A 22,346-nucleotide genomic window follows, 5' to 3' on the forward strand; every position below is an offset into this window, starting at 1 on the left:
AAAATGAGGACTAGAACATCTAGTTGATGCAGACCGCTGGCTTCATGGTTCATTGTGATTCCAATCCTTATGTTTGCGCCCTACAGAAGTTAAATAAGTCTCAATTATTAGAATGTTCAATTAATTTAAGAAACTGAATGCAGGCAGAATTTATGTGCACTGTGCACACACAACAGCACAAAATGAGGAATATTCATGCCTAATGTATAAAAGTAGCATTTAAGGACATGAAGACCAACAATTAACTTCCAGCAGTAGACATGGATGTGGCATAGAAGCCCTCCGCCCACTTTTTGTCTATCCATTCGAAAGGAAATGCATCATTTACTTTTTACGATTGTTGGGCATATAATGTACCTGGGAGATACTTAAGTTACTGTACATAGGTACCATTACCCCATATTCCAACACACATTCCAAAAATACATACAACTGAAAACTAAATATATATAGCTATGACTCTTTCAGTAGATGTACAGATTGCTAGTAGTTCATAGTGGATTTAGCTTTGACTTTAATACACCATGATAATTGAAATTGATAGTACAATTAGATAATTGAAATTGATGGTGGATTTAACTATGACTGTTTCCATGATAATTGAAATTGATAGTAGAGAATCTTAGTACAGATTTCTAGTAGTTCATAGTGGATCTAGCAGAAGAATAATTAGAGTGCTCCATGGTGCATATAGTTCATGATAGTGGCAGCACTAAAGTCTACTTACAAAAGTAGGTTCTCGAGTTTGGTATTCAAAGCTATTTTACTTCCTAGCTAGCCTTTAAGTACCCTCATGTATGATATATCCTTACTATTGCTTCCAGATAATAAAAAGCATGGGAACAGCTGCACGCCACTTGTGCAAAATAGAGAATAAAAACACAAAATACCTCATTTGCATTCAGTGTATAGAGAATAAAAGTTAGTTAATAATACACATGAGGAGTTAAAAGGTAGCTTAGGCATAACATCCAAATTTTAAAACTGCACAACCAATGCTGACTACACCATGTCACTGCGCCAACAACGGTCACCACATGATATCTTGGTAATTGGTAATCACAGGAAGACTTTAAAATTCCAAATTTCAAGGTAATCTCTAGAGGAACTAAACCATCACATAAAACACATGTGGAGGTCTAGCCCAGATAATAGAACTAGAAGGGTTAGTAAATTACAATGAATTTAAAAAGGGAAACCAGGGAGGAACTAAGCCATCACATAAAGCACATGTGTTTTAGATGTTTTATTTTCTAAACAGAATAGAACTTATATCATTGACTTCAACTAGTTGTGTTTGTACTGCTGAATATTCTACCTATGTTTACTTTCCACCAAAAATGAAAATGTGTGGATGAATATACTACCGTTTTAACTCAGCAGGATGGCTTACTTTCGACTTTTCGAGTTCTCATTAGTTCATACTCTGCTACTTTCAGTTGGTCCTCGATGACCCCACCATCTTTAACTTTTCCGCTTGCGCTTGCCATTTTACCTCCTGTAAAAGACACGCTATATGACTACATCACTGAAAATAGAACAGGAGACATTTAGCAGCTATGGAAACACAACAGGAAAATCAGTTGGTGTGCCCTGGAACAAAATTGGATTACAATAACACAACAGAGGAACATACATAGAGATCCGTATGAAACAATACATCTTCCACGTCGTCAATTGGATTACAGTGAACTCATTAACAAGACAGAAGTACAAACCTTGGTACCCAGAGCACCTAGAAACACCTCCATGGCGTCCATTGCTAACGCTGCTTGTGCAATCATACGAGTAAGATTAATCACTTCCACCATGAGCTAATTCCACCTGAGAGATAACTTTCCAAACAACAGTCACGAGAAAGCAGTCTTTGCTTTCAATAAAAAAAGGCATGAATAAATATGTTTTAATCCTTACGATGACATGTAAATGTACTGCAACCTACAACATAGTTTCCTTACTATGTAGAAGTTACACAAACATGGTCAAGAACTTCTTCAGTTTTGTGCTATAATCAATTATCTTTACATAATTGCCAAACCCACAAGAAAAGCTATTGTGAAAATCATTACACAAAATTGAATATTTACATTGTATCCCTCTCACGAATGCCCCAGGGAGGTTTAGGAAAATTAAAATCATACAACCTATAGATGAATATTTGATGAAAAAGCGCGGTGCACTTTTAATTTTTTGATGCAAAACATACTAGCTCGAATGGTGCAGAAAAACATTAGAAGCACAAAATGTTATAGCAATATAAGAAAATAAAATTGCCGGTGAAGTCATCATCAGAGAAGAGGAGCAAATTTCATACTCACAAATGTCTACTAGATTATATGTTTACCAGATTTTGTCGATTTCAATACAGAATTGCTAGAAAACTATCAGCCACGACCTTACATCTATCTTTTCACTATAAGAATTACTAATACAATTTCGCAATTGTTCAATACACTCTAGACAATGCACAAAATACCCTATTATAGGAACCATATCTTACATTCTACTTCACCTCGAGCTCCCAACCAAAGCGCTGCTTGCTGGATAGGAGTACTACCACATGTTATGGCTGATCTGAATGTAAAAGGGAAAAGGAACAAATCAACAAACGACAGCACTGATGGGGGCAGTGGTGGATCCAGAACATCACGAGAGGGGGTGCCAGGCTTAATACTCTCGTATTTAAACACATATAGTACACACAAATTAGCCTAACTAGTATACAGTAAATATAATTTGCATTTTCAAGTGGGGGACAAGGCACCCATGGAACCCCCATTGGATCCGCCCCTGGACGGGGGAGGGGTAGAGAGGGAGAAGGAGAGGGAAAACAACACTCACCACCAAGGGAGGGGAAGCACTAGCATTCAACAGCCAGATCCCCCATCAACAGAACCGGCGAGGGCAGATTGGAGGAGGCCCGTGGCGTGGCGGCGGCGGCGGTGGAGGCACTTGGGTGATGAGAGAGTGCTAGTGCTCTCTCTCCCTGGTGACGCACCTCGCTCACTCACCCCCGGATCCAAGAAAGACGGCGGCGTCCACCATCACGCCTTGGCCTCTCCGCGCTGGTGCAATCTATCTCTCCCCAAACTCTAGCGCACAAGCTAGGGTTGGGAGTGTTTGGGGGATAGTAGTGGGGGTGGAGGAGGATGGAGGGTACATGGCAACAACCTCGCCGACGTGGTGACGGCGTGCTGGAGAGTGGCGACGGCGTGCGGGCTGCTAGATCTAGCGGTCGGCGGCGGAGGGAGGGAGCGCTTGAGGATTTAGGTTTGGAGAACTGGGGTGCGTTCGTGGCACAAGTAGGTTGGATGGAAAAATACAAGGGAGGCCGGCGCTAAGTTTTTGGCCTGCACGAGCAGAGATGGGCCGGCCCAAATGGCAACTAGCAATCGGTCGGCATTGATCGCCGACCAACAGTCAGTTGGAAAAAGATGCTTCCCCGACCAACAATCAAACATCAAATATCCAACTATTCCCGACCGACAGTTGGTCATGATGCGCAAGTATTGCCCACCAACAGTTCGATAGAATCTTTCCCGTCCAACAGTCCGTTGGCGAAACTGACTTTTCCCAACACACAGTTGTAGGGAAATCTAGTGCGTGGAAACTGTTTTTAGAAAAAAATACTTGCCAAGACGAAGAACGTTCTGATCTGCGTGGGCATACTTAATGCGAAAAATACATAGTACTTTTTTGTTCATGCTAATACTTATGGGTCCATCAGCGCAAACTTTTGCACTGACAATACTAGTAAGTGTGCACGTGCAATGCACGTCTACAGTAACACACATTATGTCAAACATCATAAATCCTAACCAAATATATAATAAATTTGTTTAAAGTTTCAAATTCCACATGAAATGGATAGCATCTCATAATTACTCATACAAATAATCTCCTCTATATATATTTGATTTCCAGCATATGAATAAAGTGCAACCTTGTTGCCCCTCTCACTGTTACGCGGAATTGGAAGTTTGAAATCATTTCCCAAGCACAAAATTTTAGTGAAGCCTTGTTGATCCTTCTCACTGTAGCATACCTGGTAGGAAGACAAGTGGTTTTGTAGTGGCAAAATAAAGCTAACAAATCAAGACTTAATTAAACAAGAAATCATGTTAAATCTGTATACATCCTCTCATACTTGATAACCTATTGTTAACTCTATATTTTAATATCATGTTATCCTTCCAGTCAAACAAGTTCACAACCATGATGCGCATGATAATTCTGAAAATGGACTGGTCCAACCGTAACAAAAAATAAATGATTCATACAAAAAGATATCGATAAAAAAATGTCCAGTTGGGATATAAAAAATGTTCATATTCTAACACTTTGGGTGAGTAGCATCTAAAAATGCATTCCGTGCAAAGGAAGAAATGTTCGGTTCAAGGGCGATGAAAACAAAACAAAACCAGCAGCTTTAGTTTCAGTCATCTTTAAACTTCACTCTTCTCAACATATTCTTGTCCTTCCCTAAGAATCTCAATCAGTACATGACTCTTCTTAACATGTTCAGTAGCATTTGCTGCATAAAAAAGGAGCAAGAATATTCTGATTTCATGTCGATGCGGCAATGCATTTTATTTATCTCCAACACCATATTTGCAGTCAGGTATTCAGACATAGAATGCAAAGCTCTGGTGCAAGTTACCACGAAATCTTCAGAGGTGGAGGCTAAACTCGTACTAAAGCATGAACTAACAGGGAGGGCAATAGAGCAAGTACCGTCCGCTTATATATCTTGACAGTTCTCCAACATCAACTTGTTTCCTTGCCTGTCCAAGCTCTATCCCGCTCATTCTGCTCGCAAAGTTCAGAGAGCAGAGAGTTTCGCCAGGGTCATTCTCGTTTGGGCTAATTTGAAACATTATCAAAGTTTTGGAGTCTCCACCTGCAATGCTTGACACACATTATCACCAAAACTAAAGAATAACTTTAAATCATACCGACACAAGGAGAAGGAAATTGCGTACTTAGTGAGTCTTGCAGCAAGTGTGTTAAATTTGAATTCCTGCCTGTTTAAGAAATAAATAAGTTAGCGAGATCATATATATAATCAGCAGTGCAAATTATAACCACCGTTCGAAAGTTGCAAACCTGCTCGTACCTCATAGTTGCAATAGCAGATATGGCATTCATCAAGTTTTCTCCTTTGACCATCACACTATATACTGTATGGAAAATTAGGAGGACAAGATTTTACGGTCTGCAACTTGGTGCGAGTGAATGAAAATCTGGTGAACGACCAGTGTGACCGGCTACTGTGCTGGTTAGCATTTGTAGAACCAACCACCAACTCTGGCTTTGCTTCCAGTTTGCAGGATGCCCCAGGCCTCATCCATGTTAGTGAATCGTGCTTCAACCAGTCCTGGTACATGATGAACTCCCTCTGCAACCTGTCTTATTTCTAGCCTGTACACCGAGGATATGGGAAGCATATATTCAGAGAACAGATATGAGAAGCGTGTACTGTACATTCAGAGAAGCGTAGCTCACGGGAAAAGATGCCTCTTGAAGGCTAGGGGCTAGGTCCTCAATGCGCCGCGTGTGGCGGCGGCCGGCGGCAACGACGACCCGCGCTCCAGGAGAGGCCAGCGGCTCTAGGGGTGTGGGCGAGCGTGTCCATGGGGCAGCAGCCGAGCGGCGGGCGGCGACGACCCGCGCTCCAGGAGAGGCCGGCGCTGACCGCATCCTTGCAGCAGCAGCCGAGTGGTGGAGCGGCTGACGGCGACGACGACTGCAACCGCGTCCGTGCGGCAGCGGCCGAGCAGAGGAGTTGTAGGGGTACTATGTGAAGGCGCTCGTCCATATATTGTGGAAGAATGGCAGATTCGCGTGGTGAGCAGTAGTGGTAGGTGGCGGCAATCCACACTGGGGGCGAGCGTTGGAGACGGGCGACGTTCATCCCGTGGAAGGCGAGCGTGGGCATCGGAGTTGGGGGGCCGTGGAGGTGTGATTGGAGTCGGCCAGGGGACTACAGACAGACATGAGATGTGGCGGCGGCGGCGCTCGACGGCGAGAGGATTGCGGATCGAGCATGATGAACGGACCGAAAACGGGAAGTGGGACCGGCTTTGACGAAGGACGCGGGACGTGCGTGCGGGATGGCAGAGTTTTCGTCCGCCCGTGAAAAATGCTAAACGGATCTAATTGAGTGATCTGATCGAAAGGCTATAATTCTTTCGTATTGTTCTGTGTAGTTTAGGCTGGGTGCACAGAACGATGAATATGTTTTCTTGTTTAATAATAGTAAAGATAGAGATAATAACGGGATAATCAATTTTTGCAGCCATCAAATTATGCCGTGTGCTAAGCCTGCAGATGAAATAAAAAATGTCAGTAGCCTGAAACAGTGGTACTCCCACAGACCACAACCATCTGCTGCGTTGACTCGAAAAAGGCGTGGCCTTCAAAATTTGAATCATGTAGACGTGCTGTAGATGTAGCGCCAGTGCATGCACATAGACTGTACAGTCAGTAGCGCATAGGCAGGTGGCAGCGCGCACACGGACCAGAGAACTGTATGGCCGCCTCTCTGTAACTTTAGTATCTTTTCAACAGCACTCTATGGCGTAAATCGCAGGGAAAAAACGTGTCTGATAGTACGATATAATTGACGACCAGGCTAAACATCTGCACGCGATTAATTAAAAACTAACCACAAAAAATCATGCGCAACAGATATCGTGTCTTCACGCATGAATGAGGCACATCGCTGTCCACACGGGGAATCAAAAGGACCTGGGCTAACAGTACTACATGGCAGAAGAATTTATAGGCCACTGGTTTACAAACGATGCTCCTTAGGCCAACTCCACCGCACGACCCCAAACAGACGTCCGGTTTGGCCGGATTGTGTCCCTTTGGGACGCCGATGGGTTCGCCCGTGTCCGGCCTTGTCCGTTGGGTTGTGCGTGCGCCACCGCGCGGCCGCACCCCAAATCACATCTGTGTCAGAACATGATTAAAAAAACAGAAAACATAAATAAAATGACTAAAAAAGTAAATAAACGCAGTTTAATAAACATAAAACTTAGTTAGGGGGATCAAGGCCACAAAACGGCACAGTTTCACGTCCGAGTGACATTAATAATTAAACTAAAAAAGAAAAGAAAAACGGCCGCCGCCCGCGCGCTCCTGCCCGTGCCCGTCGATGTCGTCGCCGTCGCCGTCTTCAGTGGTCGTGGTGTCGTCGTCGCTGACGAGGTCGACGTAGGCCGGCGGCGTCCACAGGTGGGCCGGCGGTGCGTGGTAGACGGGGGCGGGCTGGATGGCGGGAGGTGCCTGCACCACCTCCTCCCGTGGCGACGCCTCCCGCTCCGGTGACCGCGGCGGAGTGGCGCACCAGTTCACGCCCACGCCGGCGGCCATCTCCGGAGCAGTGCAGGACCAGCCCCACGCCTGGCCCAGCAGACCCGGGTGGAACGCGGCCACCGGCTCCTCCTCCATCTCTGGCTCCGCGGCCACCATCTCCAGCTCGGGGATGGCTACCTCGCCGGCGACGGAGCGGGCCATCATCTCCTCGAGGCCCTCCCATTAGCGTTCATCGTGCGTGCGCATGGAGTCCTCCATGACATGCGCCATGAGATGGGCCTCCTCCTCCGCTGTCATGCGAGGAGGTGGTGGTCGCGATGGAGATGGCGACGGCGACGGCGTGGGCGTGAGGCCGCGCACCCGCCTACTCCCGCGCTCCTGGGGAGCAGCCGCTCGGTGCTCTGGGCGTGGCCGTCGTGGCCCCGTCGATGTGCCGGCGAAGAAGGACGCCCGCCGCGTGTCGTGCTCATCACGGAACCAAGTGTCCCACAATGGCGAGTCGGGTGCGTACCTTTCGTCGTAGTAGAGATCGTCCGGGAGGAGGCGGCGGCGGCGCTCGATCTCCTCGCGGCGCGCATGGCGGGTCACCGGGATCGGCACGCGGTCGGCCGACAGGTGCGAGTTGTTGGGGAGGTGGGCGTCGCTCCAGGGGAGCGGCGTCCTCGTCTCTCAATAACGACGGCACACCGACACGTGGATGTAGTGTCAGTCGCGCTCGCCGGCGGACGCGGGGGCGATGGTGAACGCGGGCGGCGAGGGGGGTCGGCGTGGTGGAGACGCGGACTCCTCCTTCTTCACGGAGCCGGCGCAGCGCCCCGACGAGGAGTCGGCCTCGTGGTCGTGCTTTCCCTTGCGGTCGTGGTTCCGGAAGCCCATGGCTTCGAGGTGGCCGGCCGGCGAGCTCGAGGACGGTGGTCGCCTAGGGTTTCGCGCTATCGGGTTTCGAAGAGGCCGCGGGACGGAGTGCGACAGTGTGGACGACGACCGGTCCATGGGTTGTCCATTTAAGAAGGACGGCGATCTTCCACTTGGTCGATGACAGGTGGGGCCGGCCGCCCGTGCGCATTGATGTTGACAGGTGGGAGGTAGGTGGCGCGTTCGTTCGGCGTCCGCGGCGACCCAAACCCGGAGCAAGTTTGCTCTTCAAATGGGTCGGCCCGGACACAAAGCGGACCAGATGGGTTCGGGCCATCGCGCGCTGCGCCGCTCGGTTTGTCTGTTTTACCCCAAATGGACGGGGCCGGACAAAATGGGTCGCGCGGTGGTCTTATACAAACATCAGAATATCACATGCCCAGGAATACACTACGTACGTATGTACTATCTCGTTTCTATGCCGCCGGCTTGCGCGCGCACGCCCCGCAACCACCCCCAGCAGCAGCATGCCGCACCGCTCGACGCCCGGACCCAGCTCTGCTCAGCCTCCGCCCCCGCTGCCAGCCACCGCGGGTCGCCTCACTCCGCCCCCACAAGCCCGCGCGGCGTCCGGCGACCCGAGCGCTGCCTCCATGCGCTCCCCTGCTGGTGCTGCTCCTCCTCGTGCCTCTGCCATCTCCTCCCTCCTCGCCGCGTTCGAGCTCCACCACCGGCGAGCACGCCCGCCACCGCACTCAGCCGCGCGTTGCTCCGCATGGGCTGTCGCTCACTGCAGTCCCGCCGGAGGCGCCCCTGCCTGTCGCCGCTCCACTAACCGCACGCCCAAGCCACGCCTCCTCCCGCGCCGGCCGCGCGCCCCGCTCCGTCGGGCCACCCCAGCGCCCGCCGGCTTGCTGCTCCAGCTGTCTGCCGGCTCCGGCCTCACAGCCCTCCGCCTCCTTCGCAAACCCGGCCAGGGCCGGCTTCCCGTCTGCCGCCTCCTGCGCCCGCCCCTGCGTCCGCATGCAGCCGACGTGCTCCGCCTCCGTCGCGGGCTCCCTCTCGTCGGCTCTACCCGGCCGTCTCGCCGGGTCCGCCCCTCGCCGGTGTTGGAATTAAACACTAACACAGCCTCCCAATATTGACGTGTTCAAGTTTATAATCCATGTACGTATCTCTACTTCTAAGGGCATCTCCAGCCGTTGGCCCCTCAGGGGGCGTCTAAAAGCGCCGCCTGGGGGTGAGCCGGCGAAAAAAATGGCCCTGATGGCGAGTCGGTCTCCAGCCGTCGGCCCCCAGGGCCGTCCCCCAGGCGCGTCTTTAAAAAAACAAGAACCATTCGGCGAAGTTATGATAAAAACTAGTTAAATTTCGGCCAAACATAGCAAGTTTCGGCGAAATTCGTCCAAACAATACATTAACCTAATCTAAAAAAAGAAAAGGGCTGAATTCGTCGCCGCCGTCGCCGCCATCGTCCTCGTCGGCCTTCTCCTCCTTGACGCGGGTGCCCCTGCTGGACCCCTGCCCGGCGTCGCCTTGGCGAACAGGCGGCGGCGCGTCGTCGTCGCCGTCGCTGTCGCATAAGACGACGACCCCGCCTTCCTCGCGGCCGCGTCGGTGCTCCTCGAAGCGGCGTAGGGCGGCGCGCTGACGCTCCTTCTCCTTTTCTCAGCGCGCCTTCTCCATCGCAATGGAGTCCTGGCGCGCCCATTCGAGGGCCGCGTCGTCGTCGTCGAACTCCGCCTTCACCGGCGCCAGCCCCGGCTCCGTCTTCACCGGCGCCAGCCCCGGCTCCGTCTTTGGCTTGACGAAGCGCGGAGGAGCCGACGAGGACGAGGCGCGCCGGCCGCCCTCGTTGATGACGTTGCCGGCGCTGCGAGTGCACCGGCCGAGCGGCGTCTCCGCCGCGGGCTCGGCCTTGACGCCGAGCAGCGCCGGAGAGCCGGAGGAATGCGAAGAAGAGCGTGATGAGGAGGAAGAAGAGGAAGCGCCGAACCTCCTTGGCGCCCATGGCCTGACGCGCCGGTGCTGCGCCGGGGCGGCCACCCTCGCCGGGGGGTAAGCCAACGGCGGGTCGTTGCCGCCCTCGAGGTACGTGAGCACGCCCTCGAGTGTGCGGCCGGGGACGCCCCACCACAGGCGGCGCCCCTCGCTGTTCTGTCGGCCGCCGACCACCGGCGCGCTGTTGGTGGACGCCAGTCGCTGCTGCTGGCGGCGCTCGAAGTACGCTGCCCAGGCCGCGTGGTTGTCGGCGGCGTACTGGGGGAGGGCGAGTTGGGCGTCGGTGAGGGACGCGCGCACGATCTCGACCTCCTCAGCGAAGTACCTCGGCTTCGCCACGGCGTCGGGCAACGGGGGAATGGGCACTCCCCCGGTGCTGAGTCTCCACCTCGTTGACCCGGCGCGCATGTCCGGCGGCGCCGGGATGTTCACCTGGAACAGGAGCCAGGACTCCTGTTCGCGGAGCGAACGGCGGCCGAAGCCGTTGGCCGCCGCCTCGTCTCCGGGGAATCTTTCTGCCATGGCGACAGCGGGGCTGGGCGGGCTCAGGAGAGGTAGAGGGGCAGGGCTGGGCGGTGCTCGGGAGAGGCAGGGAGAGGGAGGGGCTGGACGGCGGCGAGGGGCGGGGCTGGTGTGGGCACAGGCGAGTGGAGGCCGCCGGCTTTTATAGCCGGGCCGCGCCCGTGTGTACGCGTGCGAGGGAGGGGAGGCGTCGGCGCGCCGTCCCGTGAAGCGCCGCCCGTGAGGAATCAATGGCAAGGCTGACCGGCGGCAGCCTTGCCATTGATTCCCCGCGGGAACCGAGGCCGTTGGGGGAAGACGAGGCGCCGAGTCGCTGACGCGGCTGGCCCGCATCTTTTTCACGCCAAAACAGCTCGCCCTGGCGCCCCCAGGCGCCCCCCAGCGCCCCGGGTTCGTGCTGGGTCCGCCGGCGCTATTTCGGCCCAAGCCGGCGAAAATCTGGTTCCTGGGGGCGCGACTGGGCCGTTTTTTCGGCGCCGGCGCGAAAAAACCGCCTGGGGAGGCCTTCCTGGGGGCACGGCTGGAGATGCCCTAATGGAGCAGTTGGTAGTCTCGCTTCCAGGTTTTTTTTCGTCCCACCACTTTCGTCCGGGTTTTTTTCGTAGGTTAACCGTCATAGATTTTTTTTGTCGCCTCCCCTACTTCATCGGTTTATTTTCACTTCACCCTCTCACACAACGAAAAAAACTGAACGGATCAGAACTTTCCATACAGACGCAAATTATTTAGTAATGTCTTTATATAAAAGAATCAATCACAATCAATCTCTAAAGATCAAATCTAAATTAATTAATCTTCATAACGTTTGTTTCCTTTCGAATCACGTCCATAACTTTCCTTCCTTGTTTGGGCAGAAACTGTTTGGTAGCAGAGATTAGGAAGCTTCCTATGAGTGTAGTAATAGGAAGTATTCTTTTCCTTGATGATTCGTTTCCATGCATGATGATAGTAAATTAGGCCACTATTTATCAACGTCATCAATCGTATCCATTCCTACCAGTTTTAAGGGAATCTGCTCGCTATGTCTTTTTTAAGGGGATCCGCTCGCTAAGTCGTCGTCGCATGTTATTTCACAAACAATCTCTACTCCTAATGGAGCAGTTGGTAGCCTCGTACGGTTTATTTTTGTCCTCCTCCCACCTCTACTGGTTCTTTTTCTCTCCACTCTTTTCTTGCAAACCAATAATTTCTTAACATACAAAAGATCACGAATCTATCTTTCCTTACCCTAACCAATCGCGCCCTACATCAGTACATTTTTTTATTAAGAAAACTAACACGTAAATCTTAACGCATTGTAAACAAATCCCGTTATGGACCTAATTAATTTATTATGGAATCTATACGTGGTCGCATTGGTTCTTTTTCTCTCCACTCTTTCCTTGCAAACCACTAATTTCCTAACATACAAAAGATCACGAATCTATCTTTCCTTACCCGAATCAATCGATCCCTACATCAGTGCATTTCTTTATTAAGAAAACTAACACGTAAATCTTAACGCATTGTAAAGAATTCCCGTTATGGACCTAATTAATTTATTATGGAATCTGTACGTGGTCGCATCTCTCCCCTCGTGAAAAAATCGCATCCATCTCCCGTTAAAAAGGAAAAGAGAACATGAACGATCAATCCCACACCATGCATCTCAGTAGCAAAAAATCGCTCCCGCCTCTGCTACTGCGCCTCGCCGTGTGCCCGGCTCGACCCATGCCTCGCCTGCATGGCTGGACGTCGCCGTCTCCACCGCCACGTACAAGAAAACGGTGGGCAGAACCATCCATTCAAATCGCACACCCCCACCCTCCTCCGCAATCCCTAGCCCCGCATCACCCTATCGCTTTCTCGCCTCTCTTTACCCTCGATGTAGATGGTGCCGAGCGGCGTCCTCGAGCACCGGCAGTGCCGCCCTCTCTATCTTCGCTGCGTCAAGAGATGGGCCGAGGCTATCGTCGGTTCGCCGCCCACGATTGGGCCGCCTCCGGTTGTCGCGCACCACCGGCTCCACCTAACGTGCCCGACCCTCTCCGCTTTCGACCTTCCGGCGACCACATCCCTCCGCGCCTCCATCCATCATCCACAAGGCCACTCCCTGCACCCACCCTCCTAAATTCTCCATACCGGCGGACAATCACCGAAGATCCAAGTTGGCCCGATATCAATTTTCTTACATGCTTTCTTTATCAGTTGGTGATGGGAATGGGTTCCAATTTCTCTCTCTGACTGTGGATTCGCAGGCAATAAGCGCTTCTACATGCATCCTCCTGTCGGTCCCTAAAGTACCAAGGTAAATGGTTGATGTTGCGTTTGTCTAGGATGATATATGTTGGCTCTGTTCCGATTCATCCGAGCAGTTCCGGTACATCATGCATTTATCTTGCCAGCAATGTTATGTGATGCTCTGATGCACTTTAGGAATTGTTTATCTTGTCTTCAGTGCAGAACATTTGTTTATTAATGCATGAGAAGAATCCTTGTTACTACCTTGAACCTGTTTTATAATCCATATTGTTATGCACTAGCGCGGATGCGTGTGAAATAGATGGATTATGGTCCCGTACCCAATAAGATGGATATGTGTGTGTGTTAGAGAGAGAGAGAGAGGGAGAGGGGGAGAGAGAGTGAGGAGGAGGGAGGGAGAGAGTGTGTGTGAGAATTTGATGGTAGAAAGGTCGCCAATGTCACTTGATATGTATGAGAATATTAAATGTAATATTAACATAATTGATATTGAATTCTTAAATTTAATGTGGCCCCGTTGCAACGCACGGGTGTTCTTCTAGTCCGAGTAGTGCTGAAGTTAGGCTCTGAGTAGTATTGGTTGGTCTAGGTAGCTACTAGTACTATTTATATACGTGCAACCAGCCTTGTAAACTTGTACCGTGAGTTGAGAAAATCAATACAAAGTAAACAGGCTCGACAGGAGCCTGCGGCCATCAATCGATCAGAGTGTTTGGCGTGCGTTGCTAGTCGACTACTACCTCCGTCCGGATTTATTGGTTCTCATTGTATTTTGTGCTAAATTTTAATTATAGATTAAACTAACAAAATGTTCACCCATGTCACCAAACATTATATTTTTAAAAACTATGTTCAAATACGAATTCAATGAAATAATTTTTCTTAATATGCATAGACCTACAAACCAGGATGGAGGTAGTACGTGCGTTGGTGTCCCGGCTGCATCTACTAGTTCACACGGGATACTAATACACACATCCAGGAAAGATTGATTAGGAAGCAGGGCTAGCTTTGTACTACGGTGCAGCTCGGAGTAAAGCACTTCATCGAGTTCGTTAGCGAGCTTCGGTCGTCATCGTCGTTCGTCGTCGGTCGTATCGCCGTCGCCGGAAGTACTCGGCATCAGGACTGGGCCAACAATTGGTATCTAGAGCAAGGTTGATCTTGTAGTAACGGGAGGTCATATCGGACGACGAGAAGACCAAGCAGCTGGCGGAGTACTCCGGTGCGGCTAAAGTAATTGTTGTTCCGGTGAGATCGGAGTATCCACGATTCGACTGTGGGAACTTCGTGGTGTGGGTGACCATGATGGAGTGGGCGCTTGAGGCCAATGAGCTCTGGAAGCCGTCGACCCCGGCGGTGACGAGTACCTGAAGGGTGGTGTCTTGTATCGGAAGGATCGCCAGGCTATCACGGCCATCTGCTCGGTGATGTCGGTGGACGTGCGGCATCATCTAATCTCGAAGACATCAGCGAAGGAGGCGTGTGATGCTCTCAAGACATTGCATCTGGGGCACTCGCGTGTGCGCGAGGCAAACTTGCAAACTTTGCTGAAGAGTTACGAGAATCTGAGGATGGGAGAAGATGAGACGGTGGACGCCTTCGCCGCAAGGGTCGCAATGATGGTAAACGGGATTCGTGGTCTCGGTGAGAAGTTGGAGGCCATATCCATGGTCCGCCGCTTCCTACGTGCCGCTCCACCACGCTACATGTCGATTGTGTCAGCGATCGAGCAATGCGTTGATCTCAAGACTGTCACTTTGGATGATCTGGTTGGTCGCTTCAAGGCGCATGACGAGCGGATGAAGTTGAGTTATGATGAAGCGAAACATGATGAGTACCTGATGCTTACGCGCGCTCAGTGGCAGGCATTGGTTTCCAAGGAGAACAATTTCGATAAGGCGTCCGGTAGCGGCGGAAAGTACCGTCCCACAAAGGACGCCGACGAACAGTCAGAGAAGCCAAAGAAGAAAAAGTTTGACAAGAGGAAGATCCACTGCCACAACTGTAATCTGTTCGGGCACTTCAAGTCGGAGTGTAAGAATCCCCCGAAGGAGAAGGCGCTCATGATCCAGCAAGGAGATGAAAGTGACATGATGTTGATGTCTGAACTCGTGGACAAGGTGGATCCAGTTCTTCAAGCGTCGGCTAAAGAAATTGCCGTGCTCCGTGAAGAAAAATTTCACTATCAAGATCATGGTTCAGAAACTCATGTCGACGCTACGTACATGGTGTTGAAAATATGCCCTAGAGGCAATAATAAATTAGTTATTATTATATTTCCTTGTTCATGATAATCGTTTATTATCCATGCTATAATTGTATTGATAGGAAACTCAGATACATGTGTGGATACATAGACAACACCATGTCCCTAGTAAGCCTCTAGTTGACTAGCTCGTTGATCAATAGATGGTTACGGTTTCCTGACCATGGACATTGGATGTCGTTGATAACGGGATCACATCATTAGGAGAATGATGTGATGGAGAAGACCCAATCCTAAGCCTAGCACAAAGATCGTGTAGTTCGTATGCTAAAGCTTTTCTAAATGTCAAGTATCTTTTCCTTAGACCATGAGATTGTGCAACTCCCGGATACCGTAGGAATGCTTTGGGTGTACCAAATGTCACAACGTAACTGGGTGACTATAAAGGTGCACTACAGGTATCTCCAAAAGTGTCTGTTGGGTTGGCACGAATCGAGACTGGGATTTGTCACTCCGTATAAACGGAGAGGTATCTCTGGGCCCACTCGGTAGGACATCATCATAATGTGCACAATGTGACCAAGGGGTTGATCACGGGATGATGTGTTACAGAACGAGTAAAGAGACTTGCCGGTAACGAGATTGAACAAGGTATCGGTATACCGACGATTGAATCTCAGGCAAGTACAATACCGCTAGACAAAGGGAGTTGTATACGGGATTGATTGAGTCCTTGACATCGTGGTTCATCCGATGAGACCATCGTGGAACATGTGGGAGCCAACATGGGTATCCAGATCCCGCTGTTGGTTATTGCCCGAGAACCGTCTCGGTCATGTCTACGTGTCTCCCGAACCCGTAGGGTCTACACACTTAAGGTTCGGTGACGCTAGGGTTGTATGAATATGAGTATGCAGCATACCTAATGTTGTTCGGAGTCCCGGATGAGATCTCGTATATCACGAGGAGTTTCGGAATGGTCCGGAGGTAAAGAATTATATATAGGAAGTGGTATTTCGGTCATCGGGAAAGTTTCGGGGTCACCCGGTATTGTACCGGGACCACCGGAAGGGTCCGGGGGGTCCACCGGGTGGGGCCACCCATCCCGGAGGGCCCCATGGGCTGAAGTGGGAGGGGAACCAGCCCATAGTGGGCTGGTGCGCCCCCCTAGGCCCACCCCCTGCGCCTAGGGTTGAAACCCTAGGGTGGGGGAGGCGCACCACATGCCTTGGGGGGTACTCCACCCCCCTGGCCGCCGCCCCCTTGGGAGATTGGATCTCCCAGGGCCGGCGCCCCCCCTTGGGGGCCTATATAAAGGAGGGCAGGAGGGAGGGCAGCCGCACCGTGTGCATTGGCGCCTCCCTCCCCCTGCTACACCTCGTCCTCCTCCCGCAGCAGCTTGGCGAAGCCCTGCCGGAGTTCTGCTGCATCCACCACCACGATGTCATGCTGCTGGATCATCATCAACCTCTCCTTCCCCCTTGCTGGATCAAGAAGGAGGAGACATCTCCCGTCCCGTACGTGTGGTGAACGCGGAGGTGTTGTCCGTTCAGCACTTGGTCATCGGTGATCTGAATCACGGCGAGTACGACTCCATCATCACCATCCCCTTGAACGCTTCCGCTCGCGATCTACAAGTGGTATGTAGATGCAATCTCTCTCCCATGACTCGTTGCTTAGATGAACTCATAGATGGATCTTGGTGAAATCGTAGGAAAAATTTTAATTTTCTGCAATGTTCCCCAACAGTGGTATCAGAGCTAGGTCTATGCGTAGTTCTCTATTGCACGAGTAGAACACAATTTAGTTGTGGGCGTAGATCTTGTCAACTTGCTTGCCGTTACTAGTCTTATCTTGCTTCAGCGGTATTGTGGGATGAAGCGGCCCGGACCAACCTTACACGTACGCTTACGTGAGACCGGTTCCACCGACTGACATGCACTAATTGCATAAGGTGGCTGGCGGGTGTCTGTCTCTCCCACCTTAGTTGGAGCGGATTCGATGAAAAGGGTCCTTATGAAGGGTAAATAGAAGTTGACAAAATCACGTTGTGGTTATTCGTAGGTAAGAAAACATTCTTTCTAGAACCCAATTGCAGCCACATAAAAGATGCAACAACAATTAGAGGACGTCTAACTTGTTTTTGCAGCAATTGTCATGTGATGTGATATGGCCAGAAGTTGTGATGAATGATGAATGACATATTGTGATGTATGAGATCATGTTCTTGTAATAGGAATCACGACTTGCATGTCAATGAGTATGACAACCGGCAGGAGCCATATGAGTTGTCTTTATTTTTTGTATGACCTGCGTGTCATTAAAGAACGCCATGTAAATTACTTTACTTTATTGCTAAACACGTTAGCCATAGAAGTAGAAGTAGTCGTTGGCGTGACAACTTCATGAAGACACGATGATGGAGATCATGGTGTCATGCCGGTGACAAGATGATCATGGAGCCCCGAAGATGGAGATCAATGGAGCTATATGATATTGGCCATATCATGTCACTACTATATAATTGCATGTGATGTTTATTATGTTTATGCATCTTGTTTACTTAGAACGACGGTAATAAATAAGATGATCCCTTACAAAAATGTCAAGAAGTGTTCTCCCCTAACTGTGCACCGTTGCTAAAGTTCGTCGCTTCTAAGCACCACGTGATGATCGGGTGTGATAGATTCTTACGTTCACATACAACGGATGTAAGACAGTTTTACACATGCAAAACACTTAGGGTTAACTTGACGAGCCTAGCATGTACAGACATGGCCTCGGAACATAGAGACCGAAAGGTCGAGCATGAGTCGTATAGTAGATACGATCAACATGAAGATGTTCACCGATGATGACTAGTCCGTCTCACGTGATGATCGGACACGGCCTAGTTGACTTGGATCATGTGATCACTTAGATGACTAGAGGGATGTCTATCTGAGTGGGAGTTCATAAGATGAACTTAATTATCCTGAACATAGTCAAAAAGATCTTTGCAAATTATGTCTTAAGCTCGCGCTTTACTTCCACTGTTTAGATATGTTCCTAGAGAAAATATAGTTGAAAGTTGATAGTAGCGATTATGCGAACAGTAGAAAGCTTATGTCCTCAAATGCACCGCTCAGTGTGTTGAACCCCGAACATCATTTGTGGATGTTGCGAATATCGGACATACACGTTTTGATAACTACGTGATAGTTCAGTTAAACGGTTTAGAGTTGAGGCACCAAAGACGTTTTCGAAATGTCGCGGAACATATGAGATGTTTCGAGGGCTGAAATTGGGATTTCAGGCTCGTGCCCACGTCAAGAGGTATAAGACCTCCGACAATTTTCTTAACCTGCAAACTAAGGGAGAAAAGCTCAATCGTTGAGCTTGTGCTCAAATTGTCTGAGTACAACAATCACTTAAATCGAGTGGGAGTTGATCTTACAGATGAGATAGTGATGTTTCTCCAAAGTCATTGCCACCAAGCTGCTAGAGCTTCGTGATGAACTATAACATATCAAGGATAGAGATGATGATCCTTGAGGTATTCGCGTTGTTTGACATCGCGAAAGTAGAAATCAAGAAGGAGCATCAATTGTTGATGGTTGGTGAAACCACTAGTTTCAAGAAGGGCAAGGGCAAGAAGGGATACTTCATGAAACGGCAAATCAGTTGCTGCTCTAGTGAAGAAACCCAAGGTTGAACCCAAACCCGAGACTAAGTGCTTCTGTAATAAGGGGAACAACCACTGGAGCAGAATTACCCTAGATACTTGGTAGATGAGAAGGCTGGCAAGGTCGATAGAAGTATATTGGATATACATTATGTTAATGTGTACTTTACTAGTACTCCTAGTAGCACCAGGGTATTAAGATACCGGTTCGGTTGCTAAGTGTTAGTAACTCGAAATAAAAGAGCTACGGAATAAACGGAGACTAGCTAAAAGTGAGCTGACGATATGTGTTGGAAGTATTTCCAAGTTTGATGTGATCAAACATCACACGCTCCCTCTACCATCAAGATTAGTATTAAACCTAAATAATTGTCATTTGGTGTTTGCGTTGAGCATAGACATGATTGGATTATGTCTATCGCAATACGATTATTCATTTAAGGAGAATAATGGTTACTCTGTTTATTTGAATAATACCTTCAATGGTCTTGCACCTAAAGGAATGGTTTATTGAATCTCGATCATAGTGATACACATTTTCATGCCAAAAGATATAAGATAGTAATGATAGTACCACTTACTTGTGGCACTGCCATGTAAGTCATATTGGTATAAAACGCATGAAGAAGCTCCATGTTGATGGATCTTTGGACTCACTCGTTTTTGAAAAGTTTGAGACATGCGAACCATGTCTATTGGTGTATACGCATGAAGAAACTCCATGCAGATGGATCGTTTGGACTCACTTGATTTTGAATCACTTGAGATATGCAAATCATACCACATGGGCAAGATGACTAAAAGCCTCGTTTTCAGTAAAATGGAACAAGATAGCAACTTGTTGGAAGTAACACATTTTGATGTGTGCAGTCCAATGAGTGCTGAGGCATGCAGTGAATATAGTTATGTTCTTTCTTCACATATGATTCGAGTAGATGTTGAGTATATTTACTTGATGAAACACAAGTCTGAATTATTGAATGGTTCAAATAATTTCAGAGTGAAGTTGAAGATCATCGTGACAAGAGGATAAAATGTCTATGATATGATCATAGAGATGAGGATCTGAGTTACGAGCTTTGGCACGCAATTAAGACATTGTGGAAATTGTTTCACAATTAATACCGCCTGGAACACCATAGTGTGATGGTGTGTCCGAACATCATAGTTGCACCCTATTGGATATGGTGCGCACCATGATGTCTCTTATCGAATTACCACTATCGTTCATGGGTTAGGCATTAGAGACAACCGCACTCACTTTAAATAGGGCACCATGTAATTCCGTTGAGACGACACCGGTTTGGAGAAACCTAAGCTTTCGTTTCGTAAAAAGTTTGGGGCTGCGACGCTTATGTGAAAAAGTTTCAGGTTGATAAGCTCGAACCCAAAGCGGATAAAATGCATCTTCATAGGACACCCAAAACAGTTGGGTATACCTCCTAATTCAGATCCGAAAGCAATAGGGATTGTTTCTTGAATCGGGTCCTTTCTCGAGCAAAAGTTTGTCTCGAAAAGTTGAGTGGGAGGATGGTGGAGACTTGATGAGGTTATCGAACCATCACTTCAACCAGTGTGTATCAGGGCACAGGAAGTTGTTCCTGTGGCACCCACACCAATTGAAGTAGAAGCTTATGATAGTGATCATGAAGTTTCAGATCAAGTCACTACCGAACCTCGCAGGACGACAAGGATGCGTACTGCTTCGGAGTGGTCCGGTGATCCTGTCTTGAAGGTCATGTTGCTAGACAACAATGAACCTACGAGCTATGGAGAAGCGATGGTGGGCCCAAATTCTGACAAATGGTTAGAAGCCATGAAATCCGAGAAAGGATCCATGTATCAGAACAAAGCATGGACTTTGGTGGACTTGCCCAATGATCGGCAAGCCATTGAGATAAATGGATCTTTAAGAAGAAGACGGACGTGGACGGTAATGTCACTGTCTATGAAGCTCGACTTGTGGCGAAGAGTTTTTCACAAGTTCAAGGAGTTGACTACGATGAGATTTTCTCATCCATAGCGATGCTTAAATCCGTCGGAATCATGTTAGCATTAGCTGCATTTATGAAATCTGGCAGATGGATGTCAAGACGAGTTTCCTTACCAGTTTTCGTAAGGAAAGGTTGTATGTGATACAATCAGAAAGGTTTTGTCGATCCTAAGGATGCTAAAAGGTACGCTAGCTCCAGCAATCCTTCCATGGACTGGAGTAAGCATCTCGGAGTTGGAATATGCACTTTGATAAGATGATCAAAGATTTTGGGTTTATACAAAGTTTATGAGAAACTTGTATTTCCAAAGAAGTGAGTGGGAGCGCTATAGAATTTCTGATGAGTATATGTTGTTGACATATTGTTGATCAGAAATGATGTAGAATTTCTAGAAAGCATATAGGGTTATTTGAAAGGTGTTTTTCAATTGAAAACCTGGATTAGGCTACTTGAACAATAAGCATCAATATCTATAAGATAGATCAAAATGTTTAATAATACTTTCAAATGAGCACATACCTTGACATAATCTTGAAGGTGTTCAAGATGGATCAGTCAAAGAAGGAGTTCTTGCCTGAGTTGTAAGGTATGAAGTTAAGAGTTAAAGCTCGACCACGGCAGAAGAGAGAGAAAGGACGAAGGTCGTCCCCTATGCTTCAGACATAGGCTCTACAGTATGCTATGCTAAGTACCGCACCTGATGTGTGCCTTGCTACATACCTGGCAAGAGGGTACAAAGGTGATCAAGGAGTAGATCACCAGATAGCGGTCAAAATTATCCTTAGAGGAATAAGGATATGTTTCTCGGTTATGGAGGTGATAAAGAGTTCGACGTAAAGAGTTGCGTCGATGGAAGCTTTAACACCTATTCGAATGACTCTGAGTAGCAAACCGGATATGTATAGTGGAACAACCATTTGGAATAGCTCCAAGTGGAGCATGGAAGCAGCATTTACAATATGACATAGAGAATTGTGAAGTACATACGGATCTGAATGTTGCAGACCCGTTGACTAAAACCTCTCTCACAAGCAGAACATGATCAAACCCCAGAACTCATTGAGTCTTAATCACATGATGATGTGAACTAGTTTAATGACACTAGTAAACTCTTTGGATGTTGGTCACATGGTGATGTGACCTGTCAATGTTAATCACATGGCGATGTGAACTAGATTATTGACTCTAGTGCAAGTGGGAGACTGTTGGAAATATGCCCTAGAGGCAATAATAAATTAGTTATTATTATATTTCCTTGTTCATGATAATCGTTTATTATCCATGCTATAATTGTATTGATAGGAAAATCAGATACATGTGTGGATACATAGACAACACCATGTCCCTAGTAAGCCTCTAGTTGACTAGCTCGTTGATCAATAGATGGTTACGATTTCCTGACCATGGACATTGGATGTCGTTGATAACGGGATCACATCATTAGGAGAATGATGTGATGGAGAAGACCCAATCCTAAGCCTAGCACAAAGATCGTGTAGTTCGTATGCTAAAGCTTTTCTAAATGTCAAGTATCTTT

General features: G+C 48.5%; 1 long non-coding RNA gene across 2 annotated transcripts; it reads right to left on the bottom strand.

Annotated features, from left to right (window-relative positions):
* Window positions 1-1,049: 1,049 nt before the first annotated feature.
* Window positions 1,050-6,076, bottom strand: LOC123066009 (uncharacterized). 2 transcript variants are annotated; one of them, XR_006431198.1, is made up of 6 exons: window positions 5,506-6,076; window positions 5,117-5,421; window positions 4,983-5,024; window positions 4,735-4,900; window positions 1,719-4,045; window positions 1,050-1,498 (listed from the first exon to the last, which is right to left on the bottom strand). It is a non-coding gene; the product is annotated as an uncharacterized lncRNA (long non-coding RNA). The 2 variants fall into 2 exon arrangements; XR_006431197.1 differs by having other exon boundaries at window positions 1,719-4,900.
* Window positions 6,077-22,346: the final 16,270 nt, after the last annotated feature.

This window comes from Triticum aestivum, chromosome 3B (genome assembly GCF_018294505.1).
Source record: "Triticum aestivum cultivar Chinese Spring chromosome 3B, IWGSC CS RefSeq v2.1, whole genome shotgun sequence".
In the NCBI taxonomy this organism is placed as follows: Eukaryota; Viridiplantae; Streptophyta; class Magnoliopsida; order Poales; family Poaceae; genus Triticum; species Triticum aestivum.